The 23892-nt window shown below is 39.8% G+C and overlaps 1 long non-coding RNA gene across 1 annotated transcript in view; it reads right to left on the bottom strand.

Moving 5' to 3' along the window:
* Nucleotides 1-23892, bottom strand: part of LOC123334682 — a 181115-nt gene that overhangs the window by 115523 nt on the left and 41700 nt on the right. The window contains exon 2 of the long non-coding RNA XR_006552728.1: nt 19271-19323. This is a non-coding gene — a long non-coding RNA (uncharacterized LOC123334682). The remainder of the gene's footprint in view (nt 1-19270; nt 19324-23892) is intronic.

The raw sequence follows: 23892 nt of genomic DNA, 5'->3' as shown, positions 1-23892 counted from the left end.
CTCTGATTAATATGCAATAAAAACCCAGTAACAATTCTATGGCAGCACACCGCATTTATTTTTGAAATAATCTCTGCCTATATCTATGTTTCCTTATTTCTCCATGGTTCTTATCATTCGATTCCTGAGCATGTAAGAGGTATTCAGTGAGGATCTGAAGGATGAATGAATAAATATATAATATCTGAGCTAGGCTTTAAGAAGATAAGCAAGATAGTGACTTGTGCAAGTGGCAGAAAGGTTGTTCCAGGCACTGCCACACCCTGAGCCCACAAGTGAGGAGGAAACCAGAGCACATACCAGTCAATGTAAAGTCAGTCAAAGGGAAAATGGTTCAGACAGCATGAACCATTCAGTAGCAATGGCTACTGCCACCTGGCTGTGTCCTCTCAGGGTACTTTAAAGTGTCCAGAGACCCTTCTCCAATCCAGGTAGCCTTCTATACCTCAGCACTTAATATGGATAATGAGAAGATTTGTTAAGAATTGCTGACTTCATACTTTACAATAAATATTATATAAAATCAACCAAAGTATCATTTCACAATCATATACCAGGAAGAATAGAGCCCTGTCTATGTCCAATTCCCACTTGATCAGGAGTTGAGAAGTCTTGTTCATGGATTACTACCATGAATAATCTATTCCTCTTGTCAGGGAACGTCTCTGGTCTGGATTTCAGCACTCTCTCATTGTCTTCATACCATTCTGTGCTGACTGCTTTCATCCTTGCACTGCAGAATTTTTTCAGTCTTTGCTTTAAGGTCACCTTAAGTATTCTTTTTTTTTTTTTTTTTTTTTTTTTTTAATCAAAGTGATGGTTAAGCTAGTTTTGTTCCTCTCTGTTATGCTCTACAAACTGTCTGGCCTGCATCACTTGGTACTGTAGACTGATTTCTTTCTATTTGGGGGGACCCGAATTTCTCTGTCTCTAATCTTAGGACATTGTGTTCTCTAGCCATCTGTTCCAGGGTTCTGCCTACACAGCAGAGATGGGGGAAATGTTTTATATCCTTCTTCTGTTGGGAAGAGTAGCTTCCAGATTGAGTGTGAACTAACAGCAGAACCCCTACCGCATGGGAATGTGGAGGTCATGACATTTCAGATACAACACAGTGATACCCACTCCTAAGTCCCTCAACTCTGTTCATCTCCAATGGACAACCTCATACTCAATGTCATGAAACTGAACAGGAACATTTGTGGTAGCAAAACAGAATTTATGAAGCTATTAAATTTGCAAAGTCAGATGAAGTCAAAAATCATGGAGAGTTTTAAATGAAGAGCTGCATAAAGACTGGATAATCAAATAAAGGTAATTCCATGAAAATTGTAACATCAAGACTTACTCTTACAATAGTGAGATATATCTTATTTTTACTTTCACATCGAGACTCTTGGTGGGTGCAAATGTTGTCAGTATGTAAATCAGCTTGGTCAAAAACATATCATGTGCTTCAAAATTCTAAACACACTTTTCCTAAACATTAGCTGGAATTTTCCATTAAAAGGCATGACTTGTTTTTTTATAACCAACTACAAAAACTTTACTTTTCCAGGTTGTTTTAATACTAAAAATAAATAGCTCCTGGTCACCCATGCATTTATACAAGAGTAGTATCCACAGCAGTTATTGCTGAAGGACAGCTATACCTTCTGAAAGCATAAAAACAGGCTTGAATTCACCCTTGGAAAATTGAAAACTCATAGTGGCATGTGTTATGTTTGATAACAGTGTTACTTGGCAGAACAAATTAGTGATGTCCAATCAACATCAAAAAGGACACTGGAACATATCAGACAGAAAGTTATTTTGACACATTGGAAATGTAGTATGTATATTAAAAAAAAAGACTCAGTTGAGCTTAATTTAATTTTATACAAATTTGATCTTCTGTAGATAAATGTGACATCTCTAATTTTAATGAGGTATCCTCAGCATTTAATTATCAGTGATTCATTGAAATGTTTTGGCTATCATGACACTTGATTGTTTTTCTTTTTGTTACTACTGGGTTCTCTGTGTAGTGTGGTAAATATATCTCTATTTCAGAGATGAAGGAAAATATCCAGTAGGGTTTTAATACTGTAAAACATTAAATAAAATATATGTAAATTACATTTCTCTGATATTATAAAATGTTCACCTATCTTGTTCGCATTGGTTATTTTGTCATTAGTATGCCTTGCCTTTAAACAATGTTAATAGATACTTTCTCACAAGTGTTCAAATGACTATGTAGAAATGACTAGCTCATAATAGTTTCTTTTTATACATATAAAATTGTTACTTCAGTATTTCAATGTTCTAGATAGAAAAACCTCAAGACAGTTTGCATACATATAGAAGAATGACTTCCATGGATATTTTCCTTTGAAAAATATCCACATATTGAAATATAATACCAATTTCAAATTTTTGCCTTGAAATGTTAAAAGGCTCAGTATTATAGAAGTTGCTCTCATTTATGATTTGGAAAACATAAAATGCTACCAAATGTACCATGATGCCAATATGAATGAATTTTTCTGACAGTGCTGAAGATAATGTGGCATGCCACCCACATCGTCTCTTTAGGAAGGAAGCATCCATCCCCCACATGCAAGGACTTCTGACTGTTGAATCAAGGAGATTCACCTCCTTGCCACCCTTGAAAGACTACAACTTCAGACCTCCACTGGGATCTGGTGAGGCCTGTGCTGAAAATACAGCCCTTTTCAAATTACCCCTCTGGCCACCCCCACTACCCTGACATTCTCACAGGAATTAAGGGTATTTCCTAGTGTATCTACTGCATGTAAATGTCTACCTTAGAATCTATTTCCTGGGGAAAATGATCTATGAAAACTAGCACTGGGAAACAGACACTAAAATGAGGTTTGGGGACCATACCATCCACTGTCCAGATACCATCCATCGCTGGTGTTAGATGAAACAAAGAGTCTCTGGCCTGTGATCTTCTCCACTGGTGAACTGGATAGGTTGGGGAAGGGGAAGCTCTGGTGAGTACACTAACTTAGACACTCCCAGAGTTTCAGGGAAGTGGCAGTCATAATTACAACAGAGGCAGATGGTTCTTGCTGGATGCTACTGATGTATTAGAGAAAAAATATAAAAAGAAGAGTAGAGGATGATTAATTACCAATTCAAGGAAAAGTGTGACAGCTAGATGATCTCCCTGGTAAAATAAAAAAGTATCTTGTCTCCCTCATCCTGAAAGCAGTAAAGGCTAAGGATCAGACCCAGAACTTAAGAGTAGTAATGCTCTCAGGAAAACTCAGTTCTCACCTCCAGCAAGTCTATTATGCCAAGGTCAGATTCATTGTTGGGAAGGAGTGGGAATCTAAGATTAAGTTTGGAAAATCTGATTTTCCAGACCAATAGCCCCATGCGAGCCACAGCCCTCTGGTCCTTCACAAGTGGCTCTCTGCACTTAAGTTAAAGGTTGGTGCTCCTTCTACTCACCAGAACATCAAGTTAGAACTTATTTATATGAGGGCATTATACATGATGCAAACAATAGATTCCAAGCAAGGACATTGGAGACAGATGTTGACACTGTATTAAGATGGCTCTTAGAATCATAATAAATGATTCTATGAAATAAAATGAAATAAAAATGACAAAAATGTCATGGAAAATTGTGGAAGAGTTCAAAAGGCTCAGAGATTAGACATGCTAGAGTAGGTATACTATACAAAGTCAGACCAAAAGTCCACCAGATAACTATATTTCACAGAGAAGACACAGAGGTGCCTCTGTTTAGCAAAGTGCTAAAAAATGTGTTTGTGAGAAGGGTACCAACCAGCATTATTAGGAAGCTCGGTGGTGGCTGTCATCTGTAGGATAAGGGGATCAGTAGGAGATGCTGTTACAGAAACGACTCCCCTGACAGCAGGGGATGGTATCATCTCCCAACCAGGAAGGCCATATGGTGTCACTTAACCATCAGAAACAAAGTTGGAGCCATGATCCTAATGAGCAGCAAGGCTGAACAAGCAGTCAGCATGGCCTGACTCAAAACCTTAGAGACGGTTAATGGAACACAGTGTCCTTGGGGAAAGACAGTGTTTTGCTCCATCATCACAAAGAAATGAAAGATGGATGGTCAGGAGACTAAGAGTGGCTACCCTTTTAAAACTCACCATCTCTAGCAGAGGATCCAGACCTGAGCCAGTTTGCAGATCCAGAACCCCTTGATTAAAGAGCAGCTCAGGTCTAATGTAGGGTGGCTCAGTCAGTAAAGAATATGCCTACAATGCAAGAGACTGCCTGCAGCACAGGAGACCTGGGTTCGATCCCTGGGTCAGGAAGATCCCTTGGAGAAGGGAACAACAACCCACTCCAGTATTTTTGCCTGGGAAATCTCATGGACAGAGGAGCCTGGAGGGCTACAGTTCATGGAGTCATACAAGTCCCTGTCTTACTACAGAAAGGGTATGTAGTAAAATTTCCTCCAGCATTTTACCAAAGGAACCTTTGGCCATCTACGAAAGTAACTTCACTTTGAGGAAAAAGAGAATAGGTGGATTTGATTTATGACTCTTAGACACAGTGCTTGAGCTGACAATTACGGTTACATCCAGGTAACTGAAGTGTCAACATATCCACTCCCTGTCTCCACCTCTGTTATCTGAGAGGATGTGGAAGCCAGGCAGTAACTGTCCTGGCCTGGATCTGGCTTCAGTCTAGGTCTACCAATGTATTTTATGGTAATTTCCTTGATCCCTGAATGCATAATGGAAATGGATGTCTAGTGCAATTGTCAGAATTCCCACACTGGTTCCATGGTTTGTGAGGCAGGAGCTATTAAAGAAGGGACAGCCAGATGGGAGCCTCTGAAACTCAACCCCCTCCCAGCCAAGATATTAAGAAGCTAGATTGTATCTCAGGAAGAATTATCTAAATATTTAAAAGGTGACTCGATGGACGTGAGTCTGAGTGAACTCCGGGAGTTGGTGATAGACAGGAAGGCCTGGCGTGCTGCGATTCATGGGGTCGCAAACAGTCGGACACGACTGAGTAACTGGACTGAACTGAACTGAACTGAACTGAAAGAGCTGTTGGTCCCTTCATATCATCATTTATTCTCCACACTGGCTCTCACACCAAACAGATCCTGAAGGATGAGAGTGGACTACTGCAAATTCAGTCAGGTAATAGTCCCAGTTGCAGCTTCTGAAACTGATGTTCTATTTTTGCTAAATCAATAGACCTGAGGTAAACTACCATTAATATGAAGAATGCACTCTTTCCTTGTACCTATTAAAAAGCAGTTCACATTGACATGGGATTGACTACAGTATATATTTTCAAGTTTCCCCCAGGGTTAGGTTTACTCTCCTGCACTTTGTTATATTGTCTGAAGTTCTCTGCTACGTTAAATCAACCTCAGAATATTACGTGAGTCCCTACATCAATGACAACAAGTTTGTCAAACAAGCTTACTTGTTCATCAATTTGGTTAATTAAATGAACTGAAAGCAAGTTAATCAAACCAAAATACACTTTGTACTAAATATGTTGGAGGCCTCCATGAAGTACATACACTGTACAAGGTTTTTAATCAGTGAACTCTTTCTATGTCCTGTGCCCTGGGGCATTCTTGGACATGTCCTTTGTAAAGCATGGATTATCACCTCTCCCACTGCTAAGGAAACAAAACCTAGCTGGACTCCAGGATTTGCTCCAAATCCAGTAAAGCCATGTCCTATGTCCTGGATTACATAGAAGGCTGCCAGCACCAAGGGGACCAAGAAGAGAACAGACCTCCACAGCAGGCCCAGCTTTCAGTACAGGCCTGTCTGCCTCTTGGGCTACATGATCCAGGAGACCCTATGGCTTCAGAGGTATATATGATAAGAAAAGATGCCATGTAGAGAATTATCCAGCAGTAAAATTACAACACAGACTGCTAGAGTCCTTGATAAAGGCCATGCCATCTGTGGCAGAGAGTTAAATAGCATTTGAAATGTAACCTGTATTGGCCTTCTGGGCCTTGATGGAGATAAGGCAAATGACCATGCAGCCAGAGGAACTCATAATGGGTTGCATTCTGTCCTGTTGTAAGGGGGCACCCAACCATAATCCCTTGTAAGATCAGATGGAACCTGTGGGATAGGGCAGGAGCAGGTACAGAAGGCACAAGGGTCTGTTCATAAATAGTTGAAACAGATTTTGGCCTCTCTCAGCTCACTATAACTATGTCAGGAGGACCCCTTAAAACTAGATGATGGAGGGGAAAAAAAAAGTCACTCTGGAATCATAGATAACATCAGCTCAGTATGAATTTGAAAGAAAATCTGCTAATGCAGGTTATCATCACCCAGGGATGGTTATGAAAGTCAGTCATAGGGAAGAGTCTTTGCAATGACCAGAGCTTCAGACAGGATAGACCATCTACTTTGTGTGGGGAAAATGGCCTGGATTAAGAAGATTTATAACCTGATAGAAAGCAGAGACTGACTTGGCTATTGGGTCATGGATGTGAAAAGATAAAGGCTGGAAGACTAGGAGGTCTGGAGAAAATGTGGATATATAGATCCAAATGAACTTGTTTATATTGTATGTTAAAGGCTATCCAAGAGCATCTACCATAGAAATGGCACCAATAACACAGACACAATGGCTCAGCCACTTGGTATCCACCAGCTTCTGTTACTGGCCATCACAATGCTCTGGATTCATGAATAGTAGCATGGGGTCTCATTCATTAAGGCTGATTTCACTACTACCAGTGTTGAATGTCTTGAGTTTCAGCAACAGAAACCAAATCCCAGGTCTCAAAATACAGTACACATTAGTAACTATTTAATAATTGGCTGTCAGAGGAAAAAAAGTCTTTGTCTCTGTGATATTACTATTTTCTGCATGGTGAATTTGAAGTTACCAAGAGGTCACTACTGAACTTAGAGGCATAAAGAGAAGGGCACAGTCACCAGTTGAGACAAAACTAAAAGCAAACACTGCCACAGTGGCAAGCTGATTACACGGAAAACTTTTCATCTTGGAATTGAATCATCCTAACTGAGATCATTAATTATGTATATATTCCATCACTGGCTGCTTCTCATATCCACAAGGCTTAAATGAGCATTAGTATCTATGTGAAGGTCAACAGAATGTTTAAACCCTTGACATGAGGTCCCATATATCATCATACTCAATGTTAAAGAACCTCTTCCCAGCATAGGAAAAGTTGCAAAGGGAACATGTTCATGGAATAGAGTGATTCATCACATCAGTCCTAAAGGAAATCAACCCCAGAATATTCTTTAGAAGGACTGATGCTGAAGCTCCAATACTTTGGCCACCTGATGCAAAGAGCTGACTCACTGGAAAAGACCCTGATGCTGAGAAAGATTGAGGGCAGGAGGAGAAGTAGATGACAGAGGATGAGATGGTTGGATGGCATCATTGACTCAATGGACATGAGTTTGAGCAAACTCCAGGAGATGATGAAGGACAGGGAACTGTGGCGTGCTGTAGTCCCTGAGGTCACAGGGAGTCAGACACAATTGAGCAACTGAACAACAACAAATTGCATACCATAGAGAAGCTGCTGGCCTGTCAGAACAATAAAATGGACTTCTGAAGGTGCAGCTACCTGCTTAGAAATTATCATCTTTCGAGTATGAAGCATCATCCTCTAGGACTTAGAACATACCATACACCTCAGTTACAGTTTTATTTCTTTAATAGGTTGAATACATGGAATCAAGAAGATGGATGTAGAAGAGATGGCCGTTTTTAAGAGTTCTCATTTTCTTTTTGGGGAAATTGGTGCTTCTAGTGCCTGAAAGTCTATGTTCTGCAGTTCTGGATGCCTTATTCTCTCAGAAAGTAAATGTTTCTACAAGGGGACTCAGCAAGAGCCCCAACTGAATTGCAGATTCTCATTCTCCACCTGCAGAGATGACTGTCTGCTGAGCTCATAGCTGAACTGCCCCCCGAGAAAGGTTTCTGCCTCACCAAGGTTACACTTTCTTCTTAGTCTGCATCAAACATGCTGACAACCTGACCTCAGTTTGGGACATCTCAGATCCAGAGTTTCACTTGTGCCCGATTAAGCCTCTGCTGCAACCGTCCAACAGTTCACCTCTTCCCCTGTACAAGCCTGCTCCCCTCTCTCTGTCACAGATATTGGTTGCTTATTCAACCCCTTGCTTGAGAATCTCCATTTTAGCACCTACTTCCAGCCAAAACCAAACTCTGATGGTACCATTGATCTCAATCTCATTTTCAAAAACTTGTCCCAAATTCTCTACATTTTTCTGGCCATTTCATACCAAAGTTCAAAGACTTTTTTTTTTTTTTTTTATTCTTTCTTATTCTTACTCTTAAAAAAATTCCTGAAGCAGTGCTCATGCAATCTGGCACTCAATTTTCAGAGTACATTTATATTTTCTAAAAATGATCATTTCATCAGAAGCAAATATCCCCTCTGACTAAAATTACCCTATTCCCCTACCACCGCATCGCAGAACACAGTCTGACTTCTCAGTAGATCTGAGTGTTACAAAGGGAAAACAACCAAAGCACTACTGTTCAATTTAAAACAAAATCATCTACCTTTTAGCCAAGTTCCACATGTCATCTCTTGGTCTATAATTGTATCACTATAAATAGCAGTTTCCTGATTCCTCTCAAATTGCTCCAAAGATTAATGTACAGGTTTTCTTATAATTTTAACAAAAATAGAGGCAGTGAGGCCTTCTTCCCTTTTCAAATGTGAAAAAGTCTTTCGTGAATTATAAAGACTATTTGACTGTTTAACACATCATTAAATCTTTATGTACTTTTAGAACTTCCTGAAAAAAAAATCTACTCATTTTTCAAATCCATTCAGGATATAAGTATTGCTAAAATAAATAGGGTGTTAAAATAAAACTCTAACTAGGCCATTATATTGGTGAGATAAACAGTACTGCCAGGTAAAATTTCTCTTGTTAAATTGGTCTTTATTTCTTAAACCTCTTACTTTTCTTTCTTAAAGTTGTCCAGCACCATGAAAATTCACAGATTTCAGGTACCGGTTTTGTTTTTTCTTTCATTTTCCCCTCTAGTTTCAAAAGGATTGCTTCCATAGCAAAGAAGCAATATTCCAGCTGGCTCCTAAACCATGTATTTTAAAGCAGTTTGGAAAACTAGAAATGAGTCACAGGACAATTTTTTCACTGTATCCATTACAGTGTCCAGATAACAAATTAGTTATAGAATCCAAGGTGCTTCTTGACACATCAATATGTGGTTATGAACAAGATATACTTGAGCAAGGAATCAATTTCACTGCAAATGGTACATTATGGTATCAATATCTCAAATCAGTGTCTATCTCCATAACTCAGCTTTCTTCCCAATTTGTCCTTAATGTCTCTCGATTCTAATGATCAGCAAATTCTAAAGTCAATTACAGAATTCATCTCCCACTTTTTTCTCCACTATTTCATACATTATTCCCACCACAGGTGTAACTGCTATGTCATTTTTAAAACACATTAGAGTAACTTGAGTTTAGAGTAAATTAATCAAATTATAACTGGCCTTAACATAAAATCAACATCCAACACATGCAGGGTTGAAAAGAGGAAACAATGTTTACATTTTAAGACCAACAAGTTCACAATTTGTAATACGACATGCACTGAAATATATCGTTTAATGTGTATTTAGGGAAATTAATCACTGCAGATGGTGACTGCAGCCATGAAATTAAAAGATGCTTACTCGTTGGAAGGAAAGTTATGACCAACCTAAATCAGATCAGATCAGATCAGTCGCTCAGTCGTGTCCGACTCTTTGCGACCCCATGAATCGCAGCACGCCAGGCCTCCCTGTCCCTCACCAACTCCCGGAGTTCACTGAGTCTCATGTCCATCGAGTCAGTGATGCCATCCAGCCATCTCATCCTCTGTCGTCCCCTTCTCCTCCTGCCCCCAATCCCTCCCAGCATCAGAGGCTTTTCCAATGAGTCAACTCTTCGCATTAGGTGGCCAAAGTACTGGAGTTTCAGCTTTAGCATCATTCCTTCCAAAGAAATCCCAGGGCTGATCTCCTTCAGAATGGACTGGTTGGATCTCCTTGCAGTCCAAGGGACTCTCAAGAGTCTTCTCCAACATCGCAATTCAAAAGCATCAATTCTTCGGTGCTCAGCCTTCTTCACAGTCCAACTCTCACATCCGTACATGACCACAGGAAAAACCATAGCCTTGACTAGACGGACCTTTGTTGGCAAAGTAATGTCTAGATAGCATATTCAAAAGCAGAGACATTACTTTGCCAACAAAGGTCCGTCTAGTCAAGGCTGTGGTTTTTCCAGTGGTCATGTATGGATGTGAGAGTTGGACTATAAAGAAAGCTGAGCGCTGAAGAATTGATGCTTTTGAACTGTGGTGTTGGAGAAGACTCTTGAGAGTCCCTTGGACTGCAAAGAGATCCAACCAGTCCATCCTAAAGGAGATCAGTCCTGGGTGTTCATTTGAAGGACCGATGCTGAAGCTGAAACTCCAATACTCTGGCCACCTAATGTGAAGAGCTGACTCATTTGGAAAGACCCTGATGCTGGGAAAGATTGAGGGCAGGAGGAGAAGTGGATTACAGAGGACGGGATGGTTGGATGGCATCACCGACTCGATGGACATGGGTTTGGGTAGGCTCTGGGAGTTGGTGATGGACAGGAAGGCCTGGCGTGCTGCAGTTCATGAGGTCGCAAAGAGTCAGACACGACTGAGGGACTGAACTGAACTGAACTGAACTGAGGGAAATTACATTTAGCAAAACAAATTCTTTATTTCCTTGAATGCCTTTCTGTTTCTCCTCTCTCTTCGTCTCTTTCTGCCTGCCTACCTGTAGGTGTAATATTTCTTTTAGGACCTCAAACATAGCACTGCATGAGACCTGTAGAAAGCCTTCGATAGGAAATCAATGAGTAATTGAATTCAAAATTGACTGAACTTAAAATAAGCTACAGCAATAAACCTATATCAGCAGAAAGGCAAATCTATTTCCCAAACAAGATCAAAGAAGCACAGCAACTCCATTATGTGACCTCACTGAAAATTAAAACCTCTTAAGAGGCTCACAGAGTAAGATATAAAAATACATCTTGTAACTTCGGTAGAATTCTTTGGGAACTAGAAGATCTTTGAACAAGATGAGGTATATCTGAAGAAAACTTTTATACTTTTTCTCTTATTATAAATTATAAATAATCTCACACTAGTAAATAGATAAATAGTAAACAATCCTCATATTAAAAAAAAAACAGACTGATACTGCAAGAGTGTAATTCAAAATATATAGTACTTGATACGAAGCCTGGCTAACTCACAAGATTTGAAGAATATCTATTCACTCAGAAGTCACTTTTCAACAGTCCCCGGAATCCATGGCAGATTGAAGAGAGCTAGTAAAGCGAGAAATGAACAGGCCTGAAGCATTTAAAAATGGAAGTGACAAGTTACACCAAACTGAGCACTATAATAGCTTTCGTATAGTGCATGACAGTGGGAAGTATCTTTTACTCAAGATGCACTATGGTTGACTAGGAATTTCAAACCCTGGTGTGGGTTCATGAGATTAAGAAATTCCACTTGACTTTCAGTTCACTAAGTAAACCACTTCTCTGCTTCCTCTGTTTACCACCTTTATAAACTCATGATAACCTCCTCTTCCTCTGCATTTTAACAGATGCTATGAGGTTTCAGAATTTAGGGGGGGAATATCTATCAATAATGACAAAACGTTGTCATCGTCCTTAAGTGAATTTGGTCTTAAAGACATCATTAAGGTGTTGTAGCTCTCTTTGGAATCTACCACAAGCTCATCATAAGCTGATGCTTTGTTATTGCTGTTTATTTTGCCTGCCTCTCCCTTATTCTATACCTGATGAGGATTCACAATAATGTGAGAGACTTCTAACTGAAGACTTAGTCCTCTGCCTCACAATTTATCTTCTCCATCCACACTGTACCGGGGGAGAAAAAATAAGACACTGAGAAACTACTCATAACTACAAGAACTATTGACTGCTTCATATTTATCCACTAGACACCTAATATCTGTTCATTCATGAAGCCTTCCTTCAGACATTGTTAATACACAAATGAATATGGTAGTTTCCTCATGCTGAGTTCTCACAACTGGTAGCCTGGAGATCTCTAAATTATACTCTTCTCAACTCCTGGGGAATAATCATCACCAACCTCTCACTCAGGGCCACTCAGTCTGGGAAACATCAGCTTTAATAACAGACCTAGGACTATACCTTACAAGGCCGTTCTGGCTTTTTATGAAAAAACCAGTCTTCTCCTTCCTGACACTAGCACTGATATAATTCTATTATTATTTGTACATTTTCTTTATAGGAGTCCCGCCTTGTCTGTTAGGGACAGGTTCCAAGACCACCAGTGGATACCTGAAACCATGGATAGTTACCAAATCCTATATATACTATTTCCTACACATACATACCTATGATTAACTTATAAATTAGGTACAGCATGAGATTATCCAAATTGCCAGCCAGCCGCCTCGGGGGCCATTATTAAGTAAAACAATTACTTGAAACATAAGTACTGTGGTACCCTGAACAGTTGATGTGGTAACTAAGAAGGCTGCTAAGTGACTGATGGGAAGAACATTCTTAACAGAGGGGTGACTGACATCCCAGGCAGGATGAAATGAGATGTTGAGAGATTTCATCACACTACTCAGAACGGCACACAATTTCAAGTTTATGAATTATTTATGGAATTTCCCATTTTCAGACCATAGTTGACTATGGATAACTGAAACCATGGAAAGAGAAACTGGAGAAGGGGGAACTACTGAATTAACATGTTTCCTAAGTTTAATATAAGTTCCATGTTGGAAAGGGGCCTTGTGTCTTCTATTCACAGTGAATCCCACAGAGACTCAATACTGTGTATAAGCCACAAAAAGTTAATTCATGAGTTAATTATGACTCCACAGAGTTACTTGAGACCAATTATCATTTCAGAGAGCTTTGATTTACTAAAACTAAAATCTTGATTCTTAATTCCACATTTAATTTCAGAATATAATGGAACCACCCCCAGTACCTAATGTTTCACTGTTCTTTTATTAAAAGTAGATTCAGGTCTCAGTTCTGGAAGTTTGCCCAACTCTTCACAATAGAACAATGATTAGTACCTTACTCACATGCTAAAGAAATGAACATCATACTTCATAAAATCAGAGATATAAAAAGTTACTCCATCTTTGGGAGCTTCTATTTTGCCTGAAAAGGTAGGGACCAAAAAAAAAAAAAAAAAACAGTTTCAAGGTCTTCACAGTATAGAGCATGAGAAATTTAAACCTATCCTTATATTTTTTCTAGGAAAACACATGTTTTACTTATGAAGAAAAACTGGGAACGCATTTCTACCTTTATATGAGAGTGTCTCCAAACCCTATCTTAAGGCATTCTCTATCCACTTTACATTTGCCTGTGGCAATGCATCTTACAGGATGATTTTTCTGCAAGAAATCTTCAGGATAATAACCAAATTTACCCCCATACCCTTCCAATTATAAATTATTAAAAGCAAATATACCCTTGGTATATAAATTTCAAAAGCATTAATGAATTAGACTAAATCATTTTTTCTTTTTTATTTCAGGAAAGATACTTCATCTGTGTTTTCTAATTATATTTTTGGTCACCCTTTTTCCACTTTCTTCAAAAATACTCCTTTTTTCTAAGAGCAACTTAATGTTTATGTTCTCTTAGATTCTGTCTTGGCAATCCTGTTAAATTTCATTTTTATTTACCAAATACCCACTTTCTCTCCTGGCAGAGAATTGTACTTCTCGGCCCCTCATAAGTCAGAACCTGTGACTTGCTTTGACCATGGAAATGTGAGCAGAAGTTTGATGCGTTACAGGCAGAAGAGATAAGGATCCCTCCATGCTTCACCCCATTCTCTTTTCCCTCTGCATAAGGAAAAATTAAGTGCCAAATACAAGCTGTTCAAGAGGGCTGTATGCCAAAGATTTTTTTAAAAAGTCAAATCCTACCCACCATAGATATGTAACAAAACAGAGAAGCAAACCTTTGTTACTGGGAATCATTGAGATTTGAGGGCATTGTTACGATGGCACAACCACATATACAAGGACTGACAGAACTTTCCTTACTCTGTTCCTGCTCTCTAGCTCTGTATCATAGCTTTAGCTGCCACCTATATGTTCATTATTTCCCCCTCAAAATCTTTACCTCCATCAGAACAATCACCTAATCACTAAACGCATTTTCTACATGCCTCCTGGACCGTTTCACCTGGGTACTCTTCAGGCAATTGATAATCATGACCCAAACTAAATTGTCATTTTTCCTTCAAAAATGTCATCCGCTTTCCTTTCCTCTAATATTACTTATCTGTGAGAGTCATCCTCAACTGCTGTCTCCCTCAACTCCACTCCGCATCCAACGGATTGCCAAGTTTTGTCAGTTCTGCAACCCAAACAGAATATATGCCATTGTCTTCATCTCAATGCCAACATTCTGATTTAGAATCTCATCATTCATTTCCTATGATTTAAAACAACCCAGATTGTCTCTGCTTCCAATCTTGCACAATCTCGGTTTATTCTCCAAATTTTCACCAGCATGGTCTTTCTAAAATTCAAATGTTATTCTATCATTTCACTGCACAGAATCCACCAAAGGAAACCAAGCGTTCTTTACAATGTTCAAACCATTTGCACAGCATTTGAGATTCCTGAGGATCTGACTCCAACACACCTTTTATTTTTACCCACCGATATATGCCCACATTCATCTTCCCAATTTGCCAAGCCTCTTTCTGAGGCATCATGTTCTTTAAAACTTCCATTACTTTTCACATTTTTGTCTATTAGTGTTGCTTTGCTCCTAACACTTGAGTGGCTAACTCTCCTCATTTCTCTGAGCCAAAGTCACAATTCCAGACATCACCAAAAGCAGGAAGCAGATAGAAATGAGCTTTTGTGGATCCTACTTATGTATATCTTAAAATAAAAATAGACAAAGGGATACAAATAAAACCAAAGGCTAATAGGTCATGAAAACAGATCAAGTTCAGGATCTTTAGTGAAAGTGAAAGTGAAGTCGCTCAGTCGTGTCCAACTCTTTGCGACCCCATGGACCCCAGGCTCCTCTGTCCATGGGATTTTCTAGGCAAGAGTACTGGAGTGGGTTGCCATTTCCTTCTCCAAGGAACAACTTAAAAGTATTTGACAATCCAACTGGATAAAAATGCAAACTTTTCTACTGGATTTTGCTATTACCTGGGATGGTGGTGCAAAAGCCAGTTTGTAGTAGGTTAAAAAGTAAATAGAAAGTAAGACTTGGAAACACGAAGTACAGACAACTCTCCTAACAAAGATCAGAGCCTTTAGGACGGAGAGACATGGTTCAAGGTCTAGAAGGAACACTACGGAAAGAGAGACATATCCTCAGTTTAGAATTTCAGAGGAGAGTTGGAGACACATTGGTTAGACACGTTAGCTGCTAGGGGAAATTAGAATGAAAGGCAGTTCTTTTGAAGGGAACAGGGGTTTCTGAAAGTGGAATGTTAGGTAAAGATGGACTTGCTTAGAAATAGATATTGCTTTGCCAGTGGAAAAGGAGAAGCACAGGAGAGAAGTTATGTTTAGTCACATCCAGATTACAGTGAGAGCAGCTCAATGATGCAGAAATATCCTACAGATTTGAAAATACTGGTGGGATGACAGATGAAAGGTCACAGGTGACCTTTTGTAAATCACATCCATTGATTTCCTAAGAAGCCAAGACCAAGAAACAATCAGGTTGTTCTCTGAGTGATGAAGCAGAATTGGATTTATCACATTACAACCTACATTCCAAAACAATATTTTTAATATAATTTCACCAAGAATCCTTGACAAAGTCATTTGACTCCATAAAATGAATTGTCCGTCCTCAGAACACTGAATGATACACGACATCATATTTGAATGATGTGCAGAGCTGGACAATGTATAAACTATGCAAATATATATATGGAGACACAAAGAGCCACAATAAATCCTTGACAGATATTAGAATCAGAGATGGGTATTATGAGGCAACATCATTTGTTTACATTTTTATTTTTGCTGAAAAATAGTCATATTTGGGAGTGTAGAATCAGCTTTCCTTACTGGAGTCACTAATTCCTTTGAAATTAATTTCCCTTTGCTAAGCTGACCTAACAAATTGGGATCCCACCCCCAGTATGTATAGATGTGTTGAAGATTAGATATTGTTTATAAAGAACAGTCTCCTTAGCAGGAATTATTCTATAGGTATAAATTGTGAACTTATGTACTAACAGCAGGAAAAGAAAATTAAATGCTAGCTATTGCTTTGGGGGAATATTATTTCTAAGAGTTCAGAATTGTTTCTAATTAAAACTATCTTTCCTTAAAGCAAGTTTCTAGAGATTCAGTAGGTTCCTTCTGCCTAAGAAATATTAAAAACTCTGTGTTAGCAGACCACCCCTGACCTTGGATTTTTAGACTGGAGCATGTTTGTTTCAAGTACTTAGGTTTGATGCTATAATATCTTTGCCATATTTTATTGTATTGAATTTCTCTACACAATTTGGATTTTTTCTTAGAGATGTAATAAAAATTTATGGGCATAGCTGCATAGCCCATTGCTGTTACACTTCTGCATATACTGTCATTAAAGACAACATGTGAAAGGGTTTACAACATCAGAAATCCACATCATATATGAATATTCAAAGGATTTCCACCATCAGGTGGCTCACGACATTCTTGTGGTGTTTTCTATCCCCTTTTACTGATTTATATTAGAAAAACTTACATTTCTACCATTGGGGGGCTGGAATTATAACATGTTTTTTTATGCTCTGATTAATGTTAAGACACTTCCAACATTGCAAAAAGGCATTTCTTCTGAGGTTTTAACTTCTAGTTTTCATAGCCCTTTGCAAGTCTGATTTTTTTTTCATTTATTCATGCTGCCTCACTTTAATTTATTCGTGTTACTCAGCCCCAGAAACAGACGAAACAGCTTTGGACTTGTAGGAACCATTTGACCAGTTACTATTGGACAGAGAGGGGCAGCACACACACTCAGCCCTCTGGCAGCCTGTGTGAAATGCATCAGTAGCCTCCACCCAGGAGGCAAGGTAAGTGCCCACATCAAAAAAAATACACCATTACAATGGATGCTAATAAGTCTCAGAGGAATTCAACTTGAATGAGAAAGTTCCAGTTCATTATCTTTTATCACTTACAGTCACAACAATGTGCTAAGTTATTTTCGCTAATATCTTCAGCTGAGCCATTGCACAATGCCTTTTATCTTTTGTGAAAATTATCTAGTTTTTGCAATAAATAATGCGGATAGAGACCAGACAGCTATTTTAAGATGAGCATTTTAATGGTTAGGTCAACTAAGTAGAGCATGTTAAAGATCAAAGAGACTTTTTTAGACACTGACTCACAAAAAATAATGGAGAGTCTAAAATGGTAAAAAAAAAAAAAAAAAGTAATCACCTGGTATAAGAAAAGAAGTAGTAAAGTCAAAAAATCATCTCAGATGCAGGATATACTTGACAATGGTATAGAAAAAATGTAAACCTATAGTTAGCTTTTATATATTTCTGCCCAATTAAAACATAACCATGACATGTATTCGCCTTCCCTGGAAGGCTAATAATGTGGCACCTAAAGCAATATTCCCCACCCATGTGCCCCTGGGATTGACCACAGTGCGAGGGTTGTGTGGAGGAAGGCCAGAAACATTGCTTACAAGAGGTACTTAGGAATTCAGAGATTGAAGGCGAATGCCTAGGTAATTCTTTTAAAATAGACCCCAAAAATGTTACCTTCCTGACTCAAGGTCAATTCAAAACACCCATTTAAATACCATACATTTATCACACCACTGCACTGCATTTTGTATAGTTAAACACAATTCTTGGTGATATTTTCCATTTATGTGGCTCCAGTATGTTTGCTTTCTCAGACTCACTACCCAATTTAAAGAAGTAGCCCCCCTCTAGATGGAGAGGTTACTTCATCCCTTACTTTCTTTTTTCTTACTATTTCTTATCTGAAATGCTATCATCTGTGTACTTGCCAGCTTGGCTACTTTCTGCTCCTCTCCCCTTCTCAATAAAGTCAGCAATAGGATATAGACATCGGTTTTACCCACCCCTGCAGTCCAGCTCCGAGAACAAGGTTGGCCACCACAGAAGATGCTCATGTCATTCATATAATTACCCCATTTCAGTTAGAATTTTTAAAATGTATGCTTTTCAATTGAATTGAAAATACACCCCCCATACACACAAAAAAAGTTTGCCATTTTACAATGAAGTGAAAGAGAAAAAATAAACAAATTTATTACCCCAGTAAAACATTCCTTCTACATTTAATCTTAAATGTCTTTGAGCTGACCCATCTCTGGGGAACACAGCTTCTGCTTTTGTTGTGTATTTGCGGATGTGGGTTAGAGTTGGGCACGATTTATGAAGCTAACTTCTCCAATACTTAATATCATCATAAAATGTTAGACCAAAATCATTGTGATCAGCATCCCCACACCACCGCTGACGGGTAGCTTCACATAAGGGAATGAAGGCATTAGTCATTGATGAAACCTCACCGTGATCTTTTTGGGAGCTGCTCAAGTGCATGCCTCTGAATCTTTACTGCTGATTTCTCTGTAGAACTCACCTTAGTGGCTTTATTCAGTTTCAATGAAACTTAGTATCAGAAACACTTGTCAAACATATGACTAAAGTCATAAATACAGTACCATCAAAAATGAAAGAAAAATAATGATGCAGGATGGATATCATTTATGTCAACTTAACATTTAAATTCCCAAATATAATCAAAAGCTTTGAGAATCTGGTGGACAGCAAGGAGATCAAACCTGTCAATCCTAAAGGAAATCAACTCTGAATATCCACTGGAAAGACAGATGCTGAAGTTGAAGCTCCAGTACTTCGGCCACCTGATGTGAAGAGCCAACTCATCGGAAAAGACCCTGATTCTTGAAAAGACTGAGGGCAGGTAAAGAAGGGGGTTAGAGTATGAGATTGTTGGATGGCATCACCGACTCCATGGACATGAGTTTGAGCAAGCTCCGGGTGATGGTAAAGGACAGGGAAGGGAAGCCCAGCATGCTGAAGTCCATGGAGTCACAAAGAGTCAGACATGACTGAGTGTCTGGACAATTAACAACAACAATTAAATTCCCAAATATAATCAGAAGTTTTACCTTTATGAAAGCCTCTGGGAAGACCTGGGTCTCCTATGCAATTGCTCAGCTTCCTAGGGGGAAAGAGAATGAAAGAATCAAAGATGGAAGGGGAAGCAGAGATAGAAGCAGGGGTTAGTCAGCTGTTGAAGAACCAGTTCCAAAGCACACAGGTGGAGATAACTGCCTTTGGGAGGGCAATTCCACAGAAGGTCCTGATCTAAAAACCTCCCGATCCTCTCAGCTCTCCTCATCAATGGGTTGATGTTATTTTCATTTCTATGATGTTACGTCTTGGCTCCCTGTTAATAGTAATAGACCTGGAGTAATAGGGAGGAATAAACCAGAAAAATCAAAAATATTGAGTATAAAATACAGGGGGTGGTGAGATTCAAAAGACCACTTCATACAAAACAATGTGTTAACTTTTCTGTCCTCCCTTTCCTTTCCTTAAAACCAAGCAGTGAAGAAAGTGCTAGTGATGCATTCAGCTTTTTCATTTGTTTTGCTCTCTTCCACATACAGGTCTGTTTTAAAAAGTGATGCATGTAAGAATTTCAAAGCAAATAAAAGTTACAACACAATTACAGTATGTCTAGCCTTCAGCCATTTCCAGAGCTTGAAACAAAATGCCATTAAATTTTACCTAACCTTTTGTTACTTAAAGTAGATAGTTCCTGCCTGCCCCCAGACACACGCAGTTTTTCATTCTTTCCAAAATTCAGTATTGTGTCTAAACTAGTGAAAGTGAAAGTGTTAGTCTCTCAGTCATGTCTGAATCTTTGAGACCCCATGGACTGTAGCCCACCAGGCTCCTATGTCCATGAAATTCTTCAGGCAAGAATACTGGAGTGGGTGGCCATTCCCTTCTCCAGGGGATCTTCCCACCCCAGGGATCTAAACTAACCAGTCATGAAAATGTAACTTCATGAATGGGATTTAGCTTGTATCTCTATAACAGCAGGCTTCCCAGGTGGCACAGTGATAAAGAATCCACCTGCCAATGCAGGAGATTCAGGAGACATGGGTTTGATCCCTGTCTCGAGATGATCCCCTGGAGAAGGAAATGGCAATCCACTCCAGTATTCCTGCCTGGAGAACACCATGGACAGAGGAGCCTAGTGGACTGCAGTCCATGGAATGGCAAAGAGTCAGATACAACTGAGCACTCTATAATAGCAAAGTATTACCAATGAAGCAAATAAGGATTTGAACTTTTGAGGATTATTTTATGGGGATCCTAACGATGTGAGAGTTGGACTGTGAAGAAAGCTGAGCATCGAAGAATTGATGCTTTTGAACTGTGGTGTTGGAGAAGACTCTTGAGAGTCCCTTGGACTGCAAGGAGATCCAACCAGTCCATTCTAAAGGAAATCGGTCCTGGGTGTTCTTTGGAAGCACTGATGCTAAAGCTGAAACTCCAGTACTCTGGCCACCTCATGCGAAGAGTTGACTCATTGGAAAAGCCTCTGATGCTGGGAGGGATTGGGGGCAGGAGAAGAAGGGGACAACAGAGGATGAGATGGCTGGATGGCATCACTGACTTGATGGACGTGAGTCTGAGTGAACTCCGGGAGTTGGTGATGGACAGGGAGGCCTGGCATTCTGCAATTCATGGGGTTGCAAAGAGTCAGACATGACTGACTGACTGAACTGAACTGAACGATAATGTAATATTTTTAGAGAATTGTAGAAGGGAAAGAGAAATGATGGAGACACAGAGACAGTGAAAGAATGAATCCTAGCAAAACATGAACAGAAGCTCAAAATAGTTGATTTTTTTCCCTTTGTAACCTCCTTCCAAAGCCCTCCTGTTTTATTTGCACCTCCTCTCCCTCCATTGTCTGCAGCCCAGCCTTCTGGAGTCAGAAGTGACCTAATGTTCACCCTCTATGACACATCTTCTAGAGAAGCCTTGGGAGAAAATGGAATGAACCGTTTAGTAGACAGTCCTTTGGACAGCAAGGAGATCCAACCAGTCCATCCTAAAGGAAATCAGTCCTGAATATTCATTGGAAGGACTGATGCTGAAGCTGAAACTCCAATACTCTGGTCACCTGATGTGAAGAATTGACTCATCTGAAAAGACCCTGATGCTGGGAAAGATTGAAGGCAGGAGGAGACAAGGATGATAGATGAAGAGATGGTTGGATGGCATCACTGACTCAATGGAGATGAGTTTGAGTAAACCCGGAATTGGTGATGGACTGGGAGGCCTGGCGTAATGCAGTCCATGGAGTCACAAAGAGTCGGACACGACTGAGCGACTGAACTCAACTGACTGATAAACTCGGTGTGTTATATTTGCCATATTACACAATTACAAATTCTGGATTGGTCATTACACCCATTTCACAGATAGGAAAGCTGAGGTTTCATAATTTGTTCTTTGTTACCCAGCTTTCCAGTGAAATATCTGGCTTCAGGTCCTGTTTCATCTGACTTTAGAATGTGTCTTTTCAGTGCAGTGCGCTGTCTCTCTACCTCCTTACCCAGACTTGCAATCGGCCAGCAAGTGGACTGAATGAACTAGTTCCACCAGAGCCTGAATAATGAGTGAGACTTAATACACTTTCCCTCCAAGGAGTACACATATTTACACAGGAGAAAACACCCTTAATTAATGAAGGATTTCCTAAGGTAAAATTTCTAGGCTAAGCATCACTTTTCTGGTCAAGTGGCATCAGGGCTGAATGCTCCACTGGCTTTATTCGGCAGGTTGTGGCTCTCAAACAATCAAGTATATTTAGTCCCAACAGACAACTAGGCATTGTGCTCCACAGTATTTTTTTTTTTTCAGTGATTGTTACTGGCAGGCTTTGAAGCAGTTGCTCTAACATTTGGGAGAGCAGTGTTTGCAGAGGGAATTTGGTTCAGTTCTTAATAAATGCATTTGTCATGTTTCTAATTTTCTTTCTGTACCCTTCAAATGCAGTTGCTTCCAGCCTGAAAACAAGATAACCTCAGTTTGATGTTGTTATTGTCTCTCTTGTTTCCTGTAGGATATCTGAAGAGAGAGAAGCAACATGAATTCTTGGCAGTAACAGGCTTTTCCAAAGGTGTTAATGCCTCACATTCTGAGGCTGTTTGAACTGCTTTAGTCACACAACAAGAGTAATAAATTAACCTCACTTTGCAGCTACCACATCAACTACAAATGGTGCTCCTACCAGCATCTCTCCGGGCAGCTGTCTAGAGCAATAAGCTTCACATATGCCAATAGTCTAAGAGGTAAGGTCAAGTTCCCAAGCCAAAGTTCCTGACCTTGAACCTCCCTCTGTTAACTCGAAGCTCTGTGGAGTCCATTCACCCATTTTGTTTCCCTTAATTAGGTTTCTAGTGCATGAGAAGGGAATAAATACAGTACCCACCCAATTACTCATCTGATTAAATGAGCAATGCCTATGAAGTACACAAAAGAGTGCCTGAAATGCTCTGTTATACGTGAAATACATTTGCAATTCACTTAGTCTTTCTGAAACGTGGTATTTATTGTGTTGCATCATATATGGCAAGAAGGGATTCACTGTCATCATAGGCTGTGTGTGTGTGTGTGTGTGTGTGTGTGTGTTAGTTGTTCAGTTGTTTTCAACCCTTTGTGACCCCATAGACTATATAGCCTGCCAGGCTCCTCTGTCCATGGAATTTTCCAGACAAGAATACTGGAGTGGGCTGCCATTCCCTTCTCCAGGGGATCTTCCCACCCAGGGATCAAACCCGGGTCTCCCTCACTGCAGGCAGATTCCTTACCTTACCATCTAAGCTGCCAATCTTTAGACTATGAAAAAACAGGATTCATAGGAGGCTGCTAGAAGAGCACATGTTTGGCACGGCATTCACTACTCATAGGACAAAGCAGATCAGTGATCGAAGCTGGCAGAGTTCTTCAACTGCATGAAATGGGGACTTGAGAAAAGAGAAGGCTGGAGCAGAATGAGAACCCAAGTGCCTTCTCAGAACCAAAGAGGATAACATGCCATGAGACCTTAAAGAAGAAAGTCAGAGCTAATAAAAACTTGCTAAATAGATTAGAAATGGCAGGTTGCAATGATAAAATACAATCATCTAGAAGCTGTCTCAGAGAAGGCAATGGCACCCCACTCCAGTACTCTTGCCTGGAAAATCCCATGGACGGAGGAGCCTGGTGGGCTACTGCCCATGGGGTCGCTAGGAGTCGGACATGATTGTATAACTTTCAAGTAGACAACCTGAGCAACTTCACTTTCACTTTTCACTTTCATGCATTGGAGAAGGAAATGGCAAGCCACTCCAGTGTTCCTGCCTGGAGAATCCCAGGGACGGGGGAGCCTGGTGGGCTGCCGTCTATGGGGTCGCACAGAGTCAGACAGACCAAAGCGACTTAGCAGCAGCAGAAGCTGTCTGAAAAGCAAAGGTGATTAAGGCAAAGTGAGGAATTATTACAGACAAAGAAAGAATACCGCTGAGTGTACACTCTGTTTTAAATTGATTTCACTGCCCGAGGCACTCGTGAGAGTCACATTCTGAAGGACCAAACTAAGCCTTTCTCCAGAAACGTTGAGACATGATCAAATTAAAAGTATAGTTAGTAAAACTCCTATTTCCAATGAGGGAAATGAATCCACTGAGAACCTGGAGAGAGAGGTATGGAAAGTAGAGACAAG

Source organism: Bubalus bubalis, chromosome 8 (genome assembly GCF_019923935.1).
Source record: "Bubalus bubalis isolate 160015118507 breed Murrah chromosome 8, NDDB_SH_1, whole genome shotgun sequence".
NCBI lineage: Eukaryota > Metazoa > Chordata > Mammalia > Artiodactyla > Bovidae > Bubalus > Bubalus bubalis.
Note: the sequence above shows the minus strand (reverse complement) of the source record. Positions and strands in the feature narration are given on the sequence as shown.